We start from the raw sequence: 18,217 nt of genomic DNA, 5'->3' as shown, positions 1-18,217 counted from the left end.
TAAAAACTGAGATCCCTCTTACACATCTGTGGGCCCTTCCCTGGCTTCACTGTGCTTCTGCTTGTAATTCCCTTGGATCCTATGTCTGTTCAGAAGATCCCTTTGGGAACCTAAAGCTACTATGCTACCATGCATGGAAAATACATGACGCTTGGGATTCTACTTTAACTGGAGCAGCCCAGAGCCAATAACTCAGTTTTGAGAGTAATAAAATCTAACTACTGTTCCTCAAGGAAAGAGAAAACCCAAAAAGTAACTTACATTCTGTAATTCCCCAGTAGGATCAAGTCAAAGTACCTGCTTTTAAATTAAAGAACTATGAGAAGGTTTATTAGAGACAGAGATATAGGACACAAAAAATGGAGTGCAGGCGCTCAGAAAAATGAGACCCCAGGTCAGAGTATCTTTGTGGAAGTTAACTTGAAATCACATTCTTCCCTGTCCTCCTTCCCCCATTCCTTCACTCTCCTGAGAACATCTCATTAAGAAATCACATACAAATCCTTGTCTCTGGGTCTGTTTCTGTAGACTTCAGCCTAATGCATTAAGAGATGTTTTGGGAAACAGGAAAGTTACAGTGCTTCTCAGAGTAATAGAATATTTAACTGGGCTTCAGTGGGTGCTACGGTTTGAAAATGTTCCCTCCGAAATGCAGGTGCTGATATCATGACAGTGTTAAGAGGTGAGGCCTTCAAGAGGTGATCAGGCCAGGAAGGCTCCTCTCCCATTAATGGGATTAAGGCCCTTATAAAAGAGTCTTCACAGAGTGCTAGCTAGCTTGTCTTTCTGCCTTCCTCAATGTGAGGACTCAGCTAAAAGGTCCTCACCAGACCCTAAATGCTAACACCTTGATCTTGGACTTCCAAGCCTCTGTGACCATGAGAAAGCAAACTCTAGTATTTTGTTAAAGCAACACAAAACAGACCAAGTCATTCGGTATGTAAGACTCAGGAAGATGGAAAGAGAAATGGTAATTGGATGACAGTGGGAGATAAGGTCAAAGAGATGGGATGCACCTGGGAGGAGGAGTCTAACTGAAGAATTTGGATGTACCCTGTGAGCAATGGAAAACTACTAATGACTTTTCAGTCAGGGAGAACATTCTGCATGAAATAGAATTGGCTACATTAATAAACCTTACTTGATACTAAACATAATTTATTGGACCCTTTCCAAGTACATTACTAAGTAATGGGGAGATTGGAAGTACTGCAAAATGTAATGGAGGAAAATGAAAAATTCTTAGGTGTTGATTACTTTCTATATACAAAGATGCTTTGTGCTCTAGAAATGCATGAATAGATCAAAAGACTCTGAATTGCGATTATGGTCAACCATAAAAAAGAAGCCTGCTTTCCTGAGGCCTGGGACCACTTATTCTACCAAAAGAAACAATTGTCTTTTTAACAAGTGAATTTTCCAACACGAAACAGGAGAGGAGACTGATATCTCAGAAGAGTATGCTTACTTTTTAATTATTTAATATTGCCTACTATGTATCAAAGACTAAATACTTTATTTAAAAGTAAAAAATAAAGTTAAATATCAAAATAGCTTCTTGGGCCAGGCCAGGTGAAGTAGTGCATGCCCATCATCCCAGATACTGGGGAGGCTGAGGAAGGAGGCTCACTTGAGCCCAGAAGTTTGAGATAAGCTTAAGCAGCATAGTAAGATCCTATCGCAAAAAAACCAGACAAACAAAATAGTTTTCTGGGATTATTAACTGTTTTCTGTACACGTAACAGATCATTACACCATATCATAATCTAAGTTCTAAAAAGCAAGTTATTAATACCAGTCAAGTAGAAATTCTGTTAAACTTGTTAAATGTTTAAATTATTCAGACAGAAATTATTTCTATGTAACAGAAGTTAGAGTTCAGTCTATATTTGTAGATAATATTACAGTTCTACATTTATTGTCAGCAAACTTTTACTGTAAGATGCAGATAATAATTATTTTAGGCTTTGCAGGCCAGATGGTTTCTTTCACAATTACTCAACCCTGCATTGCAGTACAAAGATGGTCATAGATAATACAGAAACTAACATGTGTGGCTAGGTACCAATAAAACTTTATGGACACTAAAATTCAATTTTCATATGATTCTCATGGGTCATAAATAGCTTTTGAAGTACTGCGCATGAAACCAGGGCACTGAGGTATGCCCCCAGCCTTTGTTTTTAAATTTTGAGATAAGCTCTTGCTAAGTCATTGAATTGCCCAAGCTGGGCTGAAACTTGCAATTCTCGTGCCTCAGACCCCCAGATGGCTGAGATTTCAGCAGGCATGGTGGCCTGTGCCACCATGCCTCACCCTACTTTAGTTTTTTAATCATTTGAAAATGTAAAAATAATTTTATTTCACAAGTGGAAGAATGGGCCATATAAAAGAGCTAGTTTGGCACAGGAATCTGGTGTTCCAATTTTTGGTTACCCCAAAACTGGGTTCACGCCACTGTTGTCCCCCTGAGAAAATAGTAGAATGTGCCTCAGCAATTCTCCTCTGAAGGATGGGCACTAAAGTCATTATCTACTGACCACAGTCCCTTCACTTCAGGTTGTCCTACCTATGGGTCAGTAAAGCTTCCTCTTCTTTGGCAAAATCCCTAAGACAGAAAAGTGAAGGATAGTATAAAAATTCAAGACAAGATGCTGTTGGGCAGCCTGGGAACTTTCCACTAGAGCAGCAGCATCCTTCACAGGTGGAACTAGGAGATGCAGTATAGGGAACAAGAAAAGTTTGCTACAGATGGTAATAGCTTTTATTTCTGTGATATTCTATTTCTTTGAGAGTCTAAAATCATGAACATAGGGGGATTAATATTCTAAAAATGAAGGTACTCACAGGCTGTAAAGTTAACCCCTGACAAGAAAGCCAACATCTTGAGGGCTTTACCAAACTGGTCACACATCCCGGGAGAGAAATGTTGGTCATGTATTGGAAAGCGAAACACTGAAATCAAAACTTGCAACTGTAGGTTTACATGGACCAATATAGAATGTTCCTGAGAAGATTCTAGATACAGATGCGTTTAGCTTTTAGATGAGGTTACCAGCAGTATAGAAGCCACTGTTCATATAACAAAGAATGAGTCCACAATTCTTTCTGGGAAGAAAGGCAGTAAGATAGTGTCAGTCCTTCACTCAGAAGAGAATGGTATCTTCTCTTTTATAGCAGCAGGAATAAAATAACCACAAATCTAACTCAGACTTTGAATATGATCAAATCTGCCTTTTGTTGCTTAATTACAGTATCAGTTGAATTCATAGCCCCTTCAGGTCTTTGATGTGAATGAAGGTAGGATCCCTGAAAAAGCGTGATTCTAAGAGTTTGAATGGAAATATCTACAACACTCTAAGGAGTCTCCTATATCCCCAACTCCCTATGAAGTACTTCCCACTGAGCCCCTAGTCCCAGAGCAGTTCTCCTATCTTTGCTGAAAGAAACTTACTTTCTGGCCTGAGTGTGTTCCCTTACAGACTAAGGTTAGTAATTTTTGCCCCACCCATTATTATCACTAAGCCAATAACCATAATCAGATTCTAGCATAATCTGGAAGGGGACCAAGTGGGGAATCAAACCAAGGAGAACAATGCTTATATAAGAGAGGATCTCTTGGAATTTGTTAAATTATGAGAAAAGTCAAGGGGTATTTATAAGAATAAATATCAAGGATATTGAATCCAAAGGGGAAAATATGTGAAGGAAAAAGTAAAAGGAATGCAATTCACAATAAAGCAACACATATTTCAATATTGAGAATGCTTGGCCATGACTACAGGAAAAAGTTTTTCTGGATTGGTAGGCTATCTGCCCATATTACCATGATTTCAACAGCTATAATGTCCATGTACTGTGTTAGCAATACATGTCGTTTTTAGTATTAGTTTCCTATTGCTGCTGTAACAGATTACCACAAATTTTGTGGGGTTTTATTTTTATTTTTTTTTGGTACCGGAGACTGAACTTGGGTCCTTGTGCTTGCGCGGCAGGAGGCGAAACCACTGAGCTAAATCCCTGGCCCAATTTTGTGTTTTTTTTAAAACAATTTTAATGTGTGCTTTTAACATTTTTGGAGGTCAGAAGTCTGAAATGAGGTTGTGTTCTCTCCTGGAGGCTCTTAGGGAAAATCTATTCCCTTGCTTTTCCAGCTTCCAGAGCCTACCTACATTCCTCAGTTCATGCTCTATCCTCTGTCTTCAAAGCCGGCAATCATATCATGCTTAACTTCTTCTGTGTCCTCACATCTTCTCTGACTCTTCTATTTTCTTCTTATTAAGAGACCCAAAGTATAAATAAATCAAAGAGCAAAATAAAAGACAAATAGGAAAATGGGGAGATAGATCTTTGGCAAATAGGAAGGGGACCATGTGATGTTGGGGGTGTAAAAGAATTAAGATGTGTCATGTACATATACCAACTATCAACAATGAATGCATTCATTGTGTACTGCAAACATGAATAAAAAATAATAATTTATAAAGTATAAAAAATTATTGTGATGACAGTGGGCCCACCCAGATAATCCAAGATAAGCTCTCCACCTCAAAATATTTAATTTAATCACATCTGCAGAGTCCCTTTTGACATGTAAAGTAACATAACAGCTTGTAAGGATTAGAAATATAATTAATTGTTTTTCTAGCTTTATAAAGTCTATCAAGGCTCAATTACCCATTTCTCTGAAATGTGGACTCCTTACACTATCTGCTATGGAAATTGTGTCATTTTTACCCGACTTGATGCAGGACACTGCTTTCTCCAAGCTTCCAAGAGCCATCCAAATTGTGTGCCAGCATACTCTCCTTGTGTCCTTGCCAAGATGGTAAATACTGCATCACATAAAATTGCTCCCCAACAAACATGTTCTCTTTGATCCAGTCTTTCATTCCCTTCCCCTTGATCCAGCACCCTCAAAACCCAGTAGCATAGTCCTCCTCTGAATCCTAACAATATGTTGGCTAGATCCTGCTGCACATTTGGGAGATAATCCTCTTTCTCTCTTAGAAGGCTAGCACCTCTGGTAGGCTTATGCTGTGATGCAACCTAGTTCATCTCACAGTTAGCTATAGAAAATAAAAGCATCCATGACAAGTTTAACAATCACAGGGCTGTGGTATGTCAGAGGCTGTCTGACCTTTACTTCCTCCTAGTAATGGCATCCTGATTCCCAGTAAGATGGTGGGGGATCCCACTTGAGGGCATGCTTCTTCAGACCACTCCTGATATCAAACCTGTTGGGTATATTATTACTCCTAGGAATACATGTAAAGGTCTTAGGAAAGCAGGGTTGAGCATACAGAGAAATTAATAGTAATGTACTCACAAAAATAGTCTCAGCTGAGCTTAGGTGGAAAGCCCACATGGTCCTTTAAATTGTCCTTCCTTGAGGTAAGGGAGCTGGGCCTTTCTACACCACAACCACCAGTCAAAGGATGTGGCTGCGCCTATGGAAACAATTTGATGTGCTGGGTCAGGCAAGGGCAATTCCCAAAGAAGGGCTCTGCTATCTAACAGATACTGGGAAGATGGGTATGTCAATCCTGAAGGGAAACTTAGATTACATATAACAGCATCTATTACAAGGGTGATGGTAAAAAGTTGAAAAGGTCATGCCCAGCCCATTGGATATGCTAAGAAGATTTTTTCCAATCCCCAGGTGGGGACTGTGCTATCTTGACCTGTTATCTAAATATGGTGAGGTCTGGTCCTTGTCTTTATCATATATGGCCAAGAATGGAATTCGAGACATGAAAACACCTCCCCCCAAAAAAGAAAAACACCTAAAAGCTTTCCATGTTCCAGATGAGAAAGTTAGGACAAAGAGCCTCATAATTAGCATGGAAAAAGGAGATTGGGGTAAAACTGTTCAAGAGGCAGCAACACAATCTCTAACTGGCCTCCCTCCACTGGTAATGAGAAGTTCATTTCCACCTGAGAACATCATGGGGTCAACTTTACCCTCGCTACTACCTTCCTAGTGTCAAGCTCTCCAGATTTGTGACATGATGCCAGAAGGATGTGTTGAGAATCCAATGATAATATATTTCATAGACCATGGATTTAGAGCTCAGTGAGGAAAATGATGTGAGTTGTTAGAGTATGACTTTAAAGAAGGTTAACTTCAATTTGGCCTCAGTCACTACATAGAATATTTCTTGAGAACAAGCCTCACTTAGGCTGGGGGACATAATAAGAGAAACCAGAGAAGGGAATGCATGAACTAAAGTCTTTTGCTCTTTGGGATTCATTCCATCCTTGCCATCCTAATGAAAAGAAGTCATTTAAAATATACTGAAACAAAGAAAAAGAAGCACATGTAAGTGTAATAAGTCAGGGGGAAAAAAGACAAATACTACATGATCTCACTGATGTGTGGCATCTAGACAAGATGAAATAATAAAAAGGATGCTGGTTACCAGGGATTAGGAGGTAAAGAGATGGGAAGACATCAGTCAAAGGCTACAAAGTTTCAGTTAGGCAGTGAAAATAATACTTAGCGATAACCATAGTTAATGTATATTGCAAAAACACTAGATTTTAAATTTTCTCACCAAAAAAATATAGATAGTAGGTGAGGTGTTATATGTGTTAATTACCTTGATTTAATCTTTCTACAGTGTATACATCAATCAAATCATCACATTGTGAGATATCCAGCATGGCTGAATAGAGGAGGGGTCACATCTGAGACACTCAAAGAAGATCAACTAAAAACACAGGTAATTGGAAGAAGAGTAGGGACATACAACCTGATACAAAAAATCAATTTGAAAGAAGAGACTTCTAGACCAAATAAAACATATGCATAGGAGTTTAAAAGACAGCCTCACAGGATAGACTTGGAATATAAGGGCCGTTCATCTCTTCGTCCCCTCTCCAAGCGCAGAGGAGACTGCAGCCTGGCAACATTTTCACTGGGACACACACTGGGATGAGTAATCAGCGACAGGAGTGCCCAATCTCAGACTCTGAGAATAAACAAGCAATTGCTGCTGTGTCAGGAGTCTTTAATATTGGACGCCAGGGCATACCCGAGTCACCGCTGGGACCCTGAAGTTTATCCCATGCCTACTGGGACATTCATCTGGCACACAGAGCTGACACTGTTCTGGTTGGTGTCCATACTCAGCACCCCAGGCTCCCTTGAGCCTATACCCAGCTCTCACTGTCCTGCTCCAATGTTAGACCTGCCAGGGACTCTGACATCTAGCCTTAGTCCTGAGGAAACCTGGGTTTACATGGGGTGTTCCAATCCCATGTGAACCTCTGCCTGGTATACCTCTATTTTGATAGTATCCATTCAGCACCAGGCACACTGCCTCCACTCTGGGGATATCGGAATCTCCACCCTGCATTCTGTCAGAGTCTTGGGAACAGTCCCTGGCTAACACAATGGCCCAGTCTAATGTCTGGTTAAGCAGCAAGGGTTAAGGGTCTGCTTGTTTTGCCCAGTACACCGGATGCCCGTGAGATACTGCTCAGCCCCCTGTGATCTCAATGGGCCTGCAGAAAACTACCGACATTAATCTTGGGCATATCTGGATCTCCTCTTGGCATCCTGAGTTGACACAAGCCTCCACCTGTGTCAGAAGCTGGTCTCAAGGACAATAGGATATACATCAGGTAACCAGTGCTGATCCCCAACCAGTAGGAATCCATGGCAAGAGTTTCAGAATCACACCTTCCCTGGTCTGATAACCCAGCAGAATGGATCCAAAAACAAGATTCAACAATATGCTTCACAAAATAAACGTATTTAACTCAAAAAAATTCATAGACTGAAAGTCAAAGGATGGAAAACAGGAACCCAGAAATAAGCAGGAGTAGCTATTCTAATCTCAGACAGAGAAGATTTCAAGCCAAGACTTATCAGAAGAGACAAAGAAAATCAATACATACTTGTTAAGGGAACAATCCAAGAAGAAGAGATAACAATCATAAATATATATGTACCAAATACTGGTGCACCCAGCTACATAAAACAAACACTAATGGATGTAAAAAATCAGACGAGCACTAAACAATTTTAACAGGGCCCTCAACATGCCACTGTCAAAAATAGATGAACTGGACAAAAAAAGATCAACAACAAAAAAATCAGACTTGAACTGAACCTTTGAACAAATGAACTTAATAGATATCTTTAGAGTATTCCACTCATCAAAAACAATGCATATTCTTTTCAGCTGCACATGGGACTTTCTCCAAAATAGAACACATACTAGCTCACAGAACATGCTTAAGTAAATGCAAAGAAATTGAAATTATCCCATGCATATTATCAAATCAAACTGGAAATAAATAGCAAAAGAACCCAACAAATACTAAATGAACACATGGAAATTAAATAATAACCTCTTGAACAATCAATGGGTCACAGATGAAATTAAACAAGAAATTAGTTTCTACAATTAAACAATAATGCCAGTATGACAAACCAGAACTTATGGGATGCAATGAAAGTAGTCCTATGAGGGAAATTTGTAATGGTGAATTCCCACATCAGAAAAACAGAGAGAGCTCAAATAAATAACCTAATGTTGAACCTCAAGGTTCTAGAAAAAGAAGAGCAAGTTAAACCCAAAGCTCATACCAAGAAGGAAATTATAAAGAGCAGAGCAGACGATAATGCAAATGAGACTAAGAAAAATACAAAAAAACAATGAATAGAAGAGTTGGCTCTTTGAAAGATTCAATACAATAGACAAACCCTTAGCCAACTTATCAAAACTAGGAAAGAAAAGACCTAAATACATGCAATTAGGAATGAAAAGGGAGAAACCACAACAGATCCTGCAGAAATTCAGATCATCAGTACCTACTTTGAGAACCTGACTGTAACAGGAAGGGAAACTAAAAATAAATGGAAAACTTCCTAAATATATATGAAGTACCAAAGCTGAATCAAGAAAATAAAAAAATTCTGAGTAATATAATATCAGAAAATGAAATTGAAGAAGTAATTGTTTTAAAAAGCTGCCAAGGAAGAAAAGCCCAGGTCCTGATGGATTCACTGCTGAATTCTACAAGAAATTTTCAGAAGACCTAGCACCAACATTCCTCAAACTCCTTAATGAAATTGAAAGGGAAGCAATACTCCCAAACTCATTCCTGGAAGCAAGCATCGCACTGATACCAAAACCAAAGGACCCAACCAAAAAAAGAGAACTAGAGCCCAATCTCCCTAATGAACATAGATACAAAATCCTCAGTAACATACTGGAAAACAGAATGCAGCAAATCATCAAGAAGGTTATACACCAAGACCAAGTGGGATTCGTCCCAGGGATGCAGGGATGGTTCAACATATGCAAATCAATAAATGTAATACACTATATCAATAGAGCCAAGGACAAAAACCATATGATCATCTCAATAGATGCAGAAGAAGCATTTGACAGAGTCCAATACCAATTCATGCTAAAAAAAAAAAAACCTGAATAAAATAGGAATAAAAGGTCTTTATCTCTATCTGATACAAGCCATCTATGACAAACCAACAGCCAGCATCATACTAAATGGTCAAAAACTGAAACCTTTCACTCTAAAATCAGGAACAAGACAAGGATGCCCACTATCACCACTTCTGTTTAATAGTTTTGGAAACATTAGCCAGAGCAATTAGACAAGAGAAAGAAATAAAAGGAATATGGGTAGGAAAGGAAGAAGTTAAATCATCATTATTTTCTGATGACATGAGACTCTACATAGGAGACCCCAAAACTCTACCAAAAAAGTGCTAAAATTAATAACCAAATTCAGTAGCATAGAACAATACAAAGTCAAAACTCAAGAATCAATAGCATTCCTCTACACAAATAAACTCACTGAGAGAAATTAGGGAAACAACACCTTTCATAATAGCATGAAGAAAAATGAAATTTGTAGGAATCAATCTAATAAAGGAAGTGAAAGACCTATACACTGAAAACTACAGTACTCTGAAAAAGGAGATTGAAGAGGACACCACAAAATGGAAAGATATCCCTGATTCTTAAATGGGCAGAACCAAAACAGGGAAAATGGCCATACTTCCAAAAATGTTATACAGATTTAATGCAATCCCAATCAAAATACCAATAGCATTCCTTACAGAACTAGAGAAAACAATCCTAAAATTCATATCAAATCAGAAAAGACCTAGAATAGCAAAAGCAATTATGGGGCAAAAGGGCAAGGCAGGGGACATCATCACCCCTGATTTGAAATCATACTACAAAGTTACCATGATAAAAACAGCATGATACTGGAGAAAAAAAAATCAGACTCCTGGATCAGTGGAACAGAATAGAAGATAAAGAAACCCCAGGGACATTCAGCTACCTTATCTTTGACAAAGGGATGAAACACCTTCACTGGAAGAAAGACAGCCTCTTTAATAAACGGTGCTGGAAAAACTGGTTTTTCATATGTCAAAGATTAAACCCAGAAAATGAAAGAAGGGAATGGAATTAATATGAGAAAATGAAAAAATGGAAACAAAGTCTTTGTAGATAGGGAGGGATGGCAGGGGAATGGGGAAAAAATAAAAACCAAGAGAGATTATGTAAAGGTGCAAATTTCCAATGATGAATGTCATTATATTGTATATCTAAAATGTACCAATACAATAAAATTTTTAAGAAAGATTAAACCCAGATTCATATTTCTCACCATGCACTAAACTAAAATCAAAATTGATTAAAGATCTAAATATTAAAATAGAAACACTTAATCTGCTAAAATATATGGTAAGTGAAACTGTGGAAGACATAGGTGTAGGCAAAGACTTTATGAACAAAACACAAAGGAAATATTACAAAGAATCAACAACTGGGATCACATCAACTTAAAAATCTTTTGCACAGCAAGAGAAACCACCAAAGGAGTAAAGAGACAACCCAAATAATGAGAAAAAATATTTTTACCAGCTATTCCTCAGACAAAGGACTGATATCTAGAATATATAAAGAACTCAAAAAAATCAGACCCCCCACAAAATTCAAAGACCCAATCCAAAAATGGACATCTGATTATTAGAAAAGAAGGAGGGGATTGGGGATGAGAAAGGGAAGGGAAAGGGGCATGATGGGGGAATAAAAAGAATCAGAGTATGTTAAATGCATGTACAAATATATCAAAATGAGATCAATATTTCAATATAACTATGACGCACCATGAAAAAGAGTTGTAAATTCGAAATCTGACCCTTCTTCCTTAATTCCTAATATCCCATAGCTCCTTTACCTGATCTTACATATTTTGAACTACATTTGAAGAACTACATTTATTCCTTGTACTAAAGTTTACATTGTTTTTCTTTTCTTTGAATCCTGTAGACTTAGCCTCCAGCATTTATAAAGACATTTTTCATGTTAATATTTAAAAAATGGACATCTGAAATGAACAGTCACTTCTCAGATGAAGAAGTATAAACAGCAAATAAATATATAAAAATGTTCAATATCACTGGTCATTCTAGAAATGCAAATTAAAGCAACACTAAGATTCCATCTCACTCCAGAAAAAATAACTACCATCCAGAAATCAACCAATAATAAATGCTGCAGAGGCTGTGGGGGAAAAGATACCATTCTTTATTGTTGGTGGAAGTGTGAATTGGTACAACCACTAGGAAATCAATATGGAGATTCCTCAAAAAACTAAAACTAGAGGTTTCATTTGACTTAGCTATTCCCCTTCTATGTATCTTCCCAAAAGAGTTAAAAGCATCATAACACAGTGATATATGCATACCCATATTTATTGCAGTATAATTTATAATAGGTAAATCTTGGAAACGGCCTCTATGCCCATCAACAGATGAATGGATAAAGAAAATGTCGTATTTATATATAATAGAGTGCTACTCTGCCATAAAGAATGATAAACTTGAGATATTTTTAGGTAAATGGATGCACCTCGAGACCATAATTTTAAGTGAAATAAATCAGACACACAAGTTTAAACATCGTATTGTTTCTTTTGTGTGAGAAACCCAAAGGGTAAATAAGGAGCAAATTGGAGGACAGACATTGAATAGTAGCCTGAACTTGTTCAAATATGAAAGGGAATAAGGGAGGGGGAAGGGTAGGAAGGGAGAAGATATTTTAAAAAGGGAATAGAAGGGAAAAAATGAAAACAAAGCTTTTGTAAATGGGGAAGGAAAGAGGAGTTCAATGGAGGAGAGAGTAATGGGGAAAAAAGAACTAAGATATATTATGTATATGTACATATGTGATGATGCACATGATGAATGTGATCATTATGTATGAAAAACATGTACTAATAACAAAGACATTTTTAAAAATCACACTGCATCTCATAAATATATATAATTATTATTTGTTAATTGAAATAAGAAAAGGAAGGAAAGAAACCTAAATCTATAAATTAAAAATAAAAGAAAATAAATCCATAAATGTTAAAGATTTTAATGAGTCCAGTATAAATAACAGACAGGAAAAAATAAATGCAACAGATTAAATGAGGAACTGAAGGACTGGGGGTATAGCTCGGAGCTACAGTGTCAGAGTACTTAGCTAACACATGCAAGACCCTGGATTTGACCTGCAGCACTAAAATAAATACATACACACATACATACCCCAAAATAGGATAAAATTGAACCACAAGACAAAAATAGTAATAATTAAAAGCCCTATATTTGAGGAAAAATCAAAATTATAAGACTGCAAAACTGAGATCCAGTGTAAAAGCAAAACAGAAGTTGAGAGAGTTATGATTAAAATAAAATATAACTTTAAAAAAAATGTTCGGTTAGGAATTAGCAGAGAAAAAAGGTGACACTTGGTTAGAGTGTGTCAGAGTGAACTGGAACTACATTCTACACTAGAAGTGGGAATGTGCTCCACGTGCATGGAGATTATGGAAGCCTAGCTGAAGGTCCAAGCAGGAAAACAGACAGCATACAAAGTATTTAACAAAAAAGATTTAATATAATTAATTGTTTGAACTATTTGTCACCAGAGAACTGAAAAGACAAACAAAGGACACTGAAGCAGCGACACACCATTCCTCAAGAGGCTGGTTATTGGAACCTAAAAATTTGGAGGAGGAGCCCTGTGGAAATGGGACCCTGACCTCTGAGTCGAGGCACTGTCCCTCTGGTCCAGGTAACTGAGGAGTCCAGTGAAGCTGGTTCTGGGAATACGGCAATCACAAGAACCAACTGCCATAGTCAGGGTGAAGAACCACTGCTGCAGTGAAAATGACTGACACGAACAGAGGTAGACAGACAATGTCCTTTTTTCTCCTTCCAAAGTTGTGGCAGAGCCACAATAAAGTGAGGCACAGCCTCACAGGACATCAGTTGGCAGAGGTTGCAAAGTCCTAGCCTTAGCCTGATGAAACACAGTGCTGTCCAGTCTGGTTGTTACTAGCCACATGTGGCTACTTAAGTTTCCATTTAAGGACATGAAGATTAAATACAATTAAAAATCCAGTCCTCATTTGCACTAGCCATGCTTGAAGTGTTCAAGAGCCACAAGTGATTGATGGCTACTATATTGGACAGCACAGCTGTAGGCGATGGTGGGACCCTAAATCACATAAGGAATATAGATCATCTCGGCAAGTTTCAACTACGTTATGTCTGCAGATCCAGAAAAACCATCTCTTCCCAAAAAATAACAGTACCATGTCATTAACAAAGAACTGTCTCCCCTTCCTCTCTCTCTTTCTCTCCTGGGAATGGAAATCAGAGTCTTTGCACTGAGCTATATCCCTACTCCGTTTTATTTTACTTTGAGACAGGATCTTGTTAAACTACTAAATTTCTGAGGTTGGGCTCAAACTTGGAACCTTTCTCCCTCAGCCTCCCAGATTGCTGGGATCACAGGTGTGTACCATCATGCCTGGACAAAAAAGAGTTTTTCTTCAATATGATGGTGGTTGTGGTGGTAGTAGTGGCAATATCTCAAGTACAGTGGACCCTCAAGTTATGACTGGCCTGACATAGGAAAAACTTGGGTTAAGTTAATGTACAATTCTTCTGCCTCTTGTTAGCTATAGTGTGTACCCAGGTAAACATCCAAATCTTAGCTCTATTGACTTACAACCAACTTGAGTTCCAACCAGCCCTCGGGAACTGATCAAGTCGGTAATCAAGGGTCCACTGTGACTGCATTTAGATTCAGCTATTATGCAAAGCACTTTATTTACATTATTTCATTTAGTATTACAATAAATATGAACCAAGTACTTTTTAGATCCCATATTTCAGATTTAGAAACTGGATTTTAGAGTAGGCTATGAATATGTCAAAGCCATACAGTAAACTCCAAAGTCGTAAACTTAGCCACTGGAATATTTTGTCTCAGGTTGTCAAAGGGAACCCACACATTCACAAAAAGGTGATTTTATTTGCTTGGCACTGTTCAGTAGAAAATTATTTTCTCAGAAAGAATAAATTGGACAAAAAATCAACAATAATGGCTCTTAGTAATATAAGGAATTATGGCAATGAACATAATTTCAGTTTAATAAAATTCACTCCCAGTAGCCTTAAAATATCTCAACAGGGAGGTATAAAGATTATCTTTCTGTTTTGTTTTTGTTTTTTGACAGGGTCCTGCTATGTAGTTCTGGCTGGCCTTGAACTCACAGCGATCCTCCTGCCTCAGCCTCCCGAGTGCTGGGATTACAGGCCTGTGCCACAGCGCCTGGCTCCTTTCTGGTTTTGTGATGAGTCATCACACTAAGTATTTGGAAATAGCTCGAACAGAGTCCTTCACCTTCCATTTTATGATATTTGCCAGGTGACTGCTTACAGTATTGATGATGAGATGTCTTTGTGCTCTTGTTTTCTATAACATTGACCTTAAAGTTGTCTATGTTATGCTGATTGGAGGCAACATGGTGAAGACATGGTTGGATCAAACATTAGTTTTGTTTTATTTCGATAATTACTCATTTCCTTTAAGCTTCACTTTCCTTAACTTACAGAGATATGAGGATTAAATAAGATCACAGATACATGTAAACAATCTAAAATATATTTTGACATGTAGAATTGTACTATTATTAATGAATTTTAGGTGACTACTAGAAAGCACAAGAGACAGAAACATTTCTTGTCTGATAATTATATATGCATTAATCTGTTCACTCAACAAATGCTTATTGAATGCCTACTATATGCTGGGTACTAGTCTATGTTCTTGGAACATATTAGTGAATATACCAGACAAAAATCCCTGTCATTTAGGAGCTAACATTGTATCTACTTAACATCCATTCTATCAAAGACATAACACCATTTTTCACAAATATAAACAGGAATTATTCCTGTCCTTAAGAAATTTATATTCAATTACCTTAAAAGCTTATAAAACATTCTCTGAAAGGAATAACATTTATTAACAAAAAAGTATTCCTGACAATATGAATTAAATGTATAGTGGGAAAATGCTAATTTAGATATTAGAGAATCTAGATTCTAGCCCCATCTTTAATTTCTAACTTTTTGTATTGTCAACTATACTCTGATTTTCAGTTTTCTCACCTGCCAAAATGGGAGTAGGTTCTCAAAGATATTTTCAGCAATAAAGTTTTGTTGGTTTTTTTCTTTTTTTGTACTGGGGATCGAACTTGGGACCTTGCACTTGCAAGGCAAGGCGTGGCACCACTGAGCTAAATCCCCTGCCCAGCAAAAAAGATTTTTTGTAGGTATACTATGATCATACTAGCAAGACAAGCTAAGTTTATGGAGATCAGAAAAATATTCTTCATATTTAATATCCTAATCACAGGCACTACTCTCATGTATAACTTGAGAGATGCAATGTTGTAGAAAATCACTTAGATTTTCTACCAAAGATAACAAAACCAGACTGCTTAGATTGTTTCAAAACTACAGTCTGAGACAAGGAGATAATCCCTGCAAAGTGTTGGTAATTTTTTTGACTGGAGATCCCAAGAAGTTGTACTAAGGGACAGTGCAACAGGAGAAAGCCAACATCAAGGTGGTTAATGGAGTAGCTGTTGTAACAATTAGGACCCAGTCACACCAGCACTTCTGAGAAAAAATAAACTACCTCCCAGAATCGCTCAAGAGCAGGAAAGGAGGCTACCACATTTTTCCACTGGGTCCCATTCCTGACTGATTGAGGATCACCCCCAAAGATGTCAACAACCTCATCTTCTAAACCCAACTGGCTTAACAGCTTTAGCTTGCAGAAAGCTATGAAACAAAAATCAAAATGTGAATTTGAGATGTGACACTGTTATAGGTTAAATTGTGTTCCCTCAGATTTGGTATGTTAAAATCTTAACCCTTGTACCTCAGAATGTGACTTTATTTGAAGATAGGCTCTTCCTAGAGATGATCAATTTAAAATTAAGGTCATTAAGGTGGGACCTAATCCAATTGCCTGGAATCCTTATAAAAAGAGAAAAACATCTTGTAAAGATTGGAGGTAACACCACCATAAGGCAAGGGACTAGCAGAAGCCAGGCAGAGGCCCAGAACTGACCCTAGTACCTTCAGAAGGGAGTTAAGCCTGCCAACACCTTGATCTTCAACTCTAACTTCCAAAATTGTGAGACAGTAAATTTTTGTTGAATAAATCACTCAGTTTGTAGTATTTTGTTACAGTAACCCTAGCATACTGCTGCAGGCACTGTTTGGAGGAACTGTGCAACACAGCTATGGCTGAATTTACAAGTAGACAAGGAAAGTGACATTGGCATTAAAGATGTGCTACAGAGCTCATGGATGGTGGACATACTGAGGCTGAGAAATTAGCCTCTTATTTCTCAGAAACCCCTCAGGAGGCAAAAAGGCTAGAACCTACAATGAACTGTAACCTCAACTACCACAAGGTTTATTCTATGTGTTCCTTATATTTTAAGCAATATCAAACCCTCCTATTCTGCTCTCAATAGTTTACCTTTTCTTCCTAAAACAGCCACTGAGATTCCATGTCTGCTTTTATATAAACCAATTATACAGTGAACCCTCAAGTTAAAACCGGCCTGACATAGGAACAACTTGGTTTAAGTAGGTTAATAGAAGATTCATCTGCCTCTTGTTATCTATAGCATGTACCCAGGTAAACATCCAGATCTCAGCTGTATTGACTTAGTTACAACCAGCTCTCAGGAACAGGTAAGGGTTTGTAAGTCAAGGATCAACTGTATTTGTTAACACATTTGAAAAAGGGACATTTTAACAGCCTGGTTTCCAGAACTGCCTTCAATCTTTGTAGAAGACAATGACAAAAATAAAAAGATGTATGACAACTCTTACACTAAAACTCTTACATTTATATTCATAAATCTTTTATATTAGGAAAGCTTTAAAAAGTGTAATGAATTCACTAAAAATGTATCAGAGAACTGCCAAGGAAATTGGAAGCATGAGTTTTTGGCTGAAATTTGAGATTCTTTAACTGGGTCAGGAATATCTTGCTAAAAGCACTGCTCTCAGACACTGTCATTTTGTACTTTCCTTCCAAAAGCATCAGTCTCAAAAGAAATATATGCACAAATTAGTGAGAATATTTTTTCAAGACACTGAGTAAGCTTGATATGAAGAAAGAACAAGCTGGGGCCGGGGATTTAGCTCAGTGGTTCTACTGCCTGCTCGCAAGCGCAAAGACCCGAGTTCGATCCCCAGTACCAAAATAATAATAATAATAATAATAATGAAGAAAGAACAAGCTTTCCATGCAAGCCTTTCTCATGTCCTACTTTGATTAGAACCTGGCTTTCCCTCCCCGTTTGGCTGATCAGCCCGACCCTGAAGTGTAGCAATTTTCTGAAATTAATATAGACATTGAACCCTGTTGGTCAAGTGAAAGCAGGGGCTGAATTTCAAAATGAATGCACCATTTTTAAAAATTCAGGATATTCAATTCAAAACAATTCAATATTTTGTCTCAATTTTAAAAGAAGTTATAATTTGTCAAGAGTTAAAAACACAAACAGTAGATTGGAAGTTACAGATATTTTGCCATAAACAATATTTCCATATATAATATTGGAAATTTATTTTAATACTGTAAATTTAAGAAGAAAATGTGCCATTCGGGTTTTATATTGTCTGATAAGGAATGAAAAGTGTTACCTTCTTCTAACACAAATTCTTATTACTAAATACATTCTAAAATATATTGTAAAACAGTTTTCTTCTCTTTCACAAAATTTCCAAAGTAGAAGGCAACTAAAGGCATTAGCATTATTTCATGGTAGAGATGTTACCATCATT

This window comes from Heterocephalus glaber, unplaced genomic scaffold, assembly GCF_053883595.1.
Source record: "Heterocephalus glaber isolate CG9 unplaced genomic scaffold, H.glaber_assembly_v1.0 deba00001594, whole genome shotgun sequence".
NCBI lineage: Eukaryota > Metazoa > Chordata > Mammalia > Rodentia > Bathyergidae > Heterocephalus > Heterocephalus glaber.
This window is presented reverse-complemented; position numbering follows the sequence as displayed.